At 46.0% G+C, this 6,000-nt stretch overlaps 1 non-coding gene across 1 annotated transcript; it reads right to left on the bottom strand.

Moving 5' to 3' along the window:
* Positions 1 to 1,986: 1,986 nt before the first annotated feature.
* On the bottom strand, positions 1,987 to 2,092 carry LOC118758123 (U6 spliceosomal RNA). Its single transcript, XR_004995548.2, has one exon. It is a non-coding gene; the product is annotated as a U6 spliceosomal RNA (small nuclear RNA).
* Between the last annotated feature and the right edge of the window lie 3,908 nt (positions 2,093 to 6,000).

The raw sequence follows: 6,000 nt of genomic DNA on the forward strand, positions 1-6,000 counted from the left end.
ACATCTTGCAAAGTCATTTGAAGGATACTCTTTCTTCTGCCTGTTTGCATGGACTAGGAAAAGTTATTTTCAATTTAGTGTGAAGAGTTCAAACACCAACTCAGGTAACAGTCCACTTTCTTTTCTCATGCCGGAGCTCTAATGAGTAACTTAAGTAGGAATAAACCATTAACAAAGTCATTTCCAGAAAGAAAACCATTATAATGAATGTGGAGCACTTAAATAGTAGCAAAAATTCAAATGCTACCCAGCCTTTCTACAGAATGAATTAGTACATGTGGGTTCTCAGTCCAGACTAAATCACTTCACTGACTGTAACAGTCGACTCAAAGCACTTGGCAGAATGCTTTCAATACATTGGCATTTCCCAGCAGCTGAAGGATTCTTGGTTCACATATCTTGGTTCTTTCGTTTAAAAGGGAGGAAGGGAGAAAGGGAAGGAGGGAGGGAAGAAGAAAGGAAGGAGGGGAAAAGGGGGAGAAGAGAGAGAGGGAAGAAGGAGGGAGGGAAGTCAACAGCAGGCATCTGCAAGCAATTTGGACATGGACATCCCATATCAGAGTGTTCGAGTGAGTGGGAGCAGCTCCTGGTTCTGCTCCTCACCCGAGCGTCCTGAAGGGAGTGCTGGCGGACTAGCTGATTGGCTATGCAGGGAGTGCCTTCCCGACTCCTCTCCTGGCTGTAGGACCCCGTGACAGTTGCAGGCACTGGTGAGCAAAATGGTGAATGGAAATTCTCTCTCTCTCTCCTCTCTCTCTTTCTCTCTCTCTCTGGTTGTCTCGATGAGTGTCTCTCTATCAAATAAAACAGTGGGTTAACGTTAAAGCAAGGAATTTTTCAGAATGCAAACCGTTACGATTTAGGAAAATTTCCTACACTTTTAGAAGAGTGTAGATATAGAAAAACGGTCATGATATAAAAGGTAAAGATTCAAGGTTGCTAGGATTGAATATTCTGAAAGAAAAGAATCCAGGATTCAAGAAAGAAACCTCCAGGTGTGTCCCAGGGTGAGGACTGTGGAGGCAGGGCACCGGCTTCAGAAAGGTCCATGTGGGATTGAAAGAAGCGGGGCCTCGGTTCCTGGCTCCGACATATAGGGCTGGGAGAGCCCGGGAGAAGGATCGCTCCCCTGCCGGAGCCTTGACTCCCTGAACACAGAGGATCTCAAACTTTAATCTGCAAGTTTCTCTGCCTCCGAGGACACTTCATGCAGTCAGTGTGCTGCCCCGCCACAAACACAGCCTGCTACCTAAGGCGGGTTCCCTGGAGACAGCCCAGGAGTGGGGTCACCTGCGGACATTTTAGGGAGTGCCTTGGGGGTCACAGAGGCCAGTGAAGAAGGCAGGATAAGGCAGTAGGAGGGGCAGGGCCAGGTTAGAGTGCCTTCGGAGCAGTTTGGGGAGATCACATGCCCAGCTGAACCTCTCCAGGCTGTGCTCCGACCCCCTGCCCCCCACCCCCAAAAGGGATGACAGTTTGCTTGTGGCCGGTAAGTTGTCACCCATGCACGTGGCCTGACCTCAGGTGTGTATCGGTCTGCTCCCTGTGGCCCAGGCGTTTGCTCCCACCATGTCTGATCACTCTTGTGGAATGGAGGTGGAGACTGGGGGTGATCTGCTAGTCCAGTTCCCCTCTGGGCTCGCTTTGTGGAAGTGGGAATCAGGGACTGATGGGAAAACCAGTAGTTCTAGACTTCCACCACCTCCACTACCCTCCCGGGATCTTCACTGATGGTGTTTAAAACACACTCTTACAAAGGAAGAGTGTATCCAGCTTCAGAATTAGAGGTCACATTTAAATTGTATTGGCCTGGTTAAAGTCATCATTGATTTGCCTGGGAAGGGCTTTGGTACCATCAGAATGCACCACTCATGGGTTCTGGACCTACATTGTTTTAGCTAGGAAGTGTTCTTTTTAAATAATAGAATTATTTGAAATTAAAGTGTTATTTTAAGACCGAGATTTTTGTTTTTGTTTTTGTTTTTACCTAATATGGAACACTTCACCAATTTGTATGTCATCTTGTACAGGGGCCGTGTTCATCTTTGCTGTTTCATTTAAATTTTAATATATATGCTGCCGAAGCGAGCCCAGACCTAGATCTTCGTGTTCAGAATGCTTTTATTGATTTTCCTACAGTTTACATTTTGTAGTGTCTCAAGAGTAGCTGATCATCTTCCCTAGTGTTTGCTTTCTAGTATATAAATATCAGCCCATGTATGGATGAGTTGGGTTTTCATGCTTCATAAACACCAACGCTCTACGTGCCTTTTAGAATGAAGTCTTATAATGAAAGACAACGACAAACACCACGAAGCTGAAAGATCGGTTGGAAGATCAATGACTATGAAAATTAAGTACCAATGTTGACATCATCATCGCTTATAAACTGCGTCCCTGTTCCCAGCCTATTCTTATGCACCACGCCTACTTTTCTATGTGTATTTGCGTGTGGATTTAATGTTGGCAACCAAGGCTCAATGGATCTGGGGGGAAACACCAGTCTACTTGGGAAATCTGAACAAAAGGGGGTCAGGACTGCTGTGTGTGTCTATTGAATAAATGCCACCAGCTGAAATAAACGAATGCTGAGCATCTGAGTCCAGTCAGAATGTGGCCTTGCAGCTCCACCGGCTGCCCTTGGAGGGACCACAAAGCCCTGGAATTGCACCTTGTGGGGTAGACGTAGACATGTGGGTAAGAGTCACTGCTTTGGGATGTGGACATGGATGACCAAGTCCTCCTGTTTGCCGTCTAGTATGTTTTCATTTGTAGGCCTATCTCCTTAGCTTCCTCTGTAAAAAGTCTTAAAGCATTTACGATTTTGGTCTGATGATGATCACTGAACTACGTTGTAATAACTGAGCCTGTAAGATCTCACAGCCTATGTGTGCTTGGTCCTATCAAAAGGGTGAAGCCACTGGCATTTGCAGATCAAGATACTCCAGCACTTTTCAGATGATTCAACGTTTGATTCATTTGTGATTGTTCTGAAACCAGAAAGTCTGAGGTTCATGATGAGTGTGAGATGACTGGGTGTGATCAGGCCTTTAACCCCTACCATGCTGCCATTACAACTGCTGGCATTGTACCATAGCGTGACTGCCTGATTTTCTTCCTTGAATGCACATTAGGCATCTTGTGGGTTGAGTTCCAGGCCTCCCTGTACACTATGAACCTGGCTGCAGCCCTTCTAGGGCTGCCACGATCAGACACTAGCTGAAATGCCAGTGAAGGAGTTGCACTCTGATGCAGGCCTGAGCCTGTGGGCTTGTCCTGCTCATTCACACACTATAGACAACTGAAAGAAAAAAAGTGCCCAGAGATCAACTGGCCTACAGAGTGTCCAGGGAGCCCATGAGGGAGTGGGAATCACCCAGAGGAGCAACCCTTCCAGGGACTGACCGTGGATCCACCTCCCTGGGCCACGCTCAGAAACCAGTATACATTCTGGGAAGGGTTGAGACCCTATGGCCTGACACTCAAGCACTGCTAAAGGAAATGTTGACTGAATCTTCCTGGACAGAAAGACATGGGAATGTCTTACACCACAGAGGCAAAGGGTTTCCAGTTTTCCAAGACACTAAAACATGACCTTTCAGTGCTCATCTTCCACGTGTCTATGTATTTTCCCAAATGTTCCTGATTTTCCTCGTGAGCATGCCAGTCTGAGGTCTGATAGAATTTGTCCCCAGAGCTCAATATCCTGGGGTTGGGCTGACCCTGGAGAGCCAAAGCAGTGCAGTGTGGCCCCCTCCTAACTCAGTGCCTAATCTCTGGGCAACACTCAAAGCCCTTCACTCAGCATCTGTCACAGGTAAGCTATGTATGGAAGCAAATAAGCCACCTATGGCTTGCTGGTTCAGATAACTAAGGCGATAAAGTAGGAGAGAGGGGTCCATCCTACAACTCCACAACCATCTCTCTGTATTATCTGATGTGCTCCTAATGTTTTTTTTTTTCTAATTAAGTATTTAAAATAATTGAAGGCATCAGCAATAGGGAAATCCAAATCGAAACACCAATGAAGTCATTTATTTTCTTGTCATACTGCGGAAGAACATAGAGAATTCTAGTACCCAGTGTTGGAAAAGTAAACAGAGAAGTGAGCATTCGTTGATCCTGCCTGTGACATACACTCGGTACATCCTTGCTGGATGGCTGTCACAGCAGAACTTCCTATTAGGCCTGTGGCTCCGTTTCTGAGAACTTCTCTAAAGCAAATGAGCATATGCACCTACAAACAGACACCGCCAATCACGCTCATTTCAGAGTGGCTTACATTATCTAGTGATAGTGAAAATATGTCTAAAAGAGAGGGTTACATCACAGCAGAGCCACTAAAATCGAGGTATGCACCTCTGACCACTGGCTTGGTACTATGTTTTTCCAATATATTGTTAAATTTCAGAAAAGGTGACAGACAGTATTCACAGTTTATATTCATTTCCTCGATGCAAGCTGAGTATCTCTCATTCCAGACCACCTGAGACCAGAAGGGCTTCATTCCAGAGACTCCTCAAATTTAGGTATATTTTCATAGACTACATTTTGCTATTTGAGCAACCCTAATTCAAAAATCTAAAATCCAAAATGCTCTGAAACTCAATGGGATGCTCACAAAGTTCAGATTTGGGAGCATTTCAGATTTCAAATTTTTGGATTAGTCCATGAAAAATAGTAACTACGGTGTATTCATTAAATATTTCTTACATGCCAGACACTGAGACACTGGGAGGACTAGAGGGCCTTTAGGGTACTTAATCCTCCCCCAGATCTCATCCTAGATGAAGTAACTAGAGCACGAAGGAGCTGGTTTGTTTGCCCCTGGTGAGCTTGCTGCAAATGCCACGAGGGGCGTCTGACTCCAGCAATGACCCAGAGCCCAAACCCAAGCCCGTCGGTGGGGCAGAAGATAGTTGTTCTCCTTGAATTGTTTGCAGGTTTTATGAATTTTTTTCTGCAGCAAATATGAACCCTCTGTGCAATGTTACAAGAGAAAGAATCACCTTTAGAGCAAGGGGAATTTTGTAACGGGTTGGGGTGATATTTTTTCAAATGTACCATCTTCACCTGACCGATGTTTATCCCACACATTCACACATGGGTTTCTCATTGCTTCAGGCAAGGCGGTAACGATAAAATAAGGTGTGAGGCAGGAAAGAACACAGATCCTTGACCCTCACTTTATAATAAACCCCACTGCGTGCTGCAACAGGGCTGAGTCCAGCACTGCCCACTGCAGCACCAGCGTATCTATGGTTTCACTAAGGATACTCCCCCCTCCCTTGGACTAGCAGGCCATGCCCCATGTTACCCAGCTCACAAACGCGCTCAGGACATCAAGTGTTGTTCTCTTCCTCCACATTCAGGTGTGGAGAGGGAAAAGAAAAAGATTAAGAGCTAAAGCTAAACGTTAACTTAAAAACCTTGGGCCCGTTACAATGGCTCAGTGGCTAAATCCTCACCTTATACATTCACCAGGATCCCATATGGGCACTGGACATGTCCCGGCTATTCCACTTCCCTTCCAGCTCTCTGTTTGTGGCCTGGGAAAGCAGTCAAGGACCGCCCAAAGCCTTAGGACCCTGCACCTGCATGGGAAACCCAGAAGAAGTTCCCGGCTCCTGGCTTCAGATCAGCTCAGCTCTGGTTGCTGTGGCTACCTAGGGAGTGAACCAGCAGATGGAACATCTCTTTCCACCTCTCTTTTCTGTTATTCTGGCTTTCCAATAAAAATAAATCAATATTTTTTTTAAAAAAATCCTTTACCCAGAGGAGGGTTTTCAACTAACCACTCCATATATGACCAAGCAAGAAGAATAGAAATCACAGATGTTATTTATACAGTTTTCATCATGCTTTTATCAAGAAAGAAGGGGCTTCCAGCAGCCAGCTGCTGCCACCCAAGAGGCTGAGATGAGCCAGGGTTGCTGCCTGGAGGTGGGAGCAGGTGCAGGCACGCCAAAGACGAGCAGCTGAGGGGTGGTGTGAGTCTCA

Source organism: Ochotona princeps, chromosome 18 (assembly GCF_030435755.1).
Source record: "Ochotona princeps isolate mOchPri1 chromosome 18, mOchPri1.hap1, whole genome shotgun sequence".
In the NCBI taxonomy this organism is placed as follows: domain Eukaryota; kingdom Metazoa; phylum Chordata; class Mammalia; order Lagomorpha; family Ochotonidae; genus Ochotona; species Ochotona princeps.